We start from the raw sequence: 2,309 nt of genomic DNA on the forward strand, positions 1-2,309 counted from the left end.
AAAAAAAACGACGAGAATGATTACTATATCGTTTTTACTTTTAATGGAAGCATCATGAAAGTAAGTTGTTATTAAAAACTCGGATAGTCGAGGTTAATTAAAATTGTTATAATACTCGCTTCTATAACATATAATTAATCTTATTCTAAAGAAGTACTCAATATATATTTATAAAATTTATTAATAACCTACCTAATGAAATTAAACCCCCATCAAGTGTGCTAAAGTTCAAACTCAAGGTTATAATGGAAAATGTCATAGTTGAAAGGTCTAATTCATTTTACGGGAATATTGTATTGAAACATTTATGTATGGAATGAGTTTGATGGATTTATATGTTTACAATAAGTTCTCACAAATATTTGCGAGATTTACTAAATCTAGATAATTTTCAGTAATTTCCAAGTAATATAGGTAATTAAAATCTTTATGATTATGACCTATTTTAATTTTAGATCCAACATAAAGGTTTTGTTCAATTTTATGATCTTTATAATAATTTCGTGGAAACTATCTTATAAGTTTTTGTGATGAAAATTAGAGATACGTTTTATAGTATGGTTTGGGTAGTAAATTGTTTGCGCAGATGCAATGGTACAATAATCTGACAGGAAGGACATCAGAGGATGACGATAAGGACTCGGGCAGGTATTCTCCTGGTATTACGTGTGTGCGAAGCGGCTCCGGCTAATAACTTTGGCGTTATTAGCGGGGGCCCGGGCTAATTCACGATACTCTAGGGATCGTCGAGTCCACAGTTCCGCTCCCAGGGCTCTATTGACGCGTATGACCTTTGATGCGCCATATGTGTTTGCTCCGTGGCGACTCGAGCGAATTAATGGGCCCCACTCGACACGGCGGCGATGGCGCGCGATTTTTCATTTTTACGACCGAACTTTTGATTAGCACGACTCTCGGATGGCGTTTTAAACGAAAACGACGAACGTTGTCGGCCAATAATAGCCCTTGGTTTATTCATCTATATCAATCTTTATTAGTAGGTAGATATTTCGGTGGCTAATAGTCAAGTGTAATAATAACTAAAGGATTTATCGAAGTCAAGTTGAAAATAAATAAATCATCAGAATCATCTACTTAATTACACCAGTCAAGAGCAATTATTGCGAGATCTACGAAAACGCTCCCGATCTATTCATCATCGTAACTCACCCTTAGTACACGCTCTCTTATACCTAATTAATTTGTCCGTGCGGAACGACGGTATTTCCACCACGTGCCCCCTTCAGCTGGTTGTCAAAGTAAAACGAAAAACTGATCTTCCGCGCAGCGATAACGTCTCCAACTTTTCCCCGAGGCGATTTATTAACGTTTCGTTTTATTAAAATCGTCCAGTTGCGGCGAATTCGTCGGCGGCGGCGTCTTCCTCCGCGCTTATTTCTTTTTAATTCAACTTCCTCCCCCCTTTTCCCCCCTGAGACGTCCCGGCGCGTCATGAAACCGAATTTAATTAGCGGCCATTCATCACCGGGAAAACCACCATTTTCTAAACGCGGCGAAGAGGAATTCTACGAGTAATTTCGCTCGGATAATAAGTGGGACGTCCCTGGACAAATAAGTCAGGTCCCAAACCAATATCTTACGCTATCGGTGACTGTGTCAGCCTTATTAGGATGGTTATTTGAGTGAGAGATGCCATAGACTATAGAGAATTGATCGAAAAATTAACTTTATATCAACCATTTTATAAGATGTATTTTGATTAACTTTTTAACTCTTTATTATTTAAATAAAAATTTATTGTAATGGTGTGAAATATTTGCAGGGTGAGTCATAGAGAAGTAAGTAAAGTTTAAAATATAGCAGAAACCTAAATATTTAAGTTATGCTATGCCAAAATAAAGGCTTCTTATTATGTGGAAGTTGTTTACAAAGTTTTATGACTATGCGCTAGATTTGAAATTTTAAACATGCTTACAAAAATTTATGATGATTATGAAATCATAATAATCTAATAGAAGTGCCAAAAAGTTGAATTAAATGGTTGCGTAAATAAAAAACAAGAAAAATAAACAAAAAGAGGTGTATTAGTATTTGATTTAAGTACTAACAATAAGTAGTGAATGAATAAAGCAGAATCAGCACTTGAAATTGTAATGTGTTTTCTGACTCATGAAAAGACAGTGTTAGTTTAGCTTTAAAATAAATATGATATAAAAAGTATGTAAAAAAGAACTTTTAAATAATATAAAAGTCCCTTTAAATTGGGGAATTACAGCTTCATCAACCTTAAAATTTATATGTAAAGAAGGGAAGTTAATTTTGATGAAGGACTTTTTTTTCTACAAGAA

General features: G+C 34.7%; 1 long non-coding RNA gene across 2 annotated transcripts; it reads left to right on the plus strand.

Annotated features, from left to right (window-relative positions):
* The first annotated feature begins 266 nt into the window (after nucleotides 1-266).
* LOC139430245 (uncharacterized) lies at nucleotides 267-1,760 on the plus strand. 2 transcript variants are annotated; one of them, XR_011640708.1, is made up of 3 exons: nucleotides 267-405; nucleotides 456-648; nucleotides 741-1,760. It is a non-coding gene; the product is annotated as an uncharacterized lncRNA (long non-coding RNA). The 2 variants fall into 2 exon arrangements; XR_011640709.1 differs by having other exon boundaries at nucleotides 267-394.
* Nucleotides 1,761-2,309: the final 549 nt, after the last annotated feature.

This window comes from Onthophagus taurus, chromosome 6, assembly GCF_036711975.1.
Source record: "Onthophagus taurus isolate NC chromosome 6, IU_Otau_3.0, whole genome shotgun sequence".
In the NCBI taxonomy this organism is placed as follows: Eukaryota; Metazoa; Arthropoda; class Insecta; order Coleoptera; family Scarabaeidae; genus Onthophagus; species Onthophagus taurus.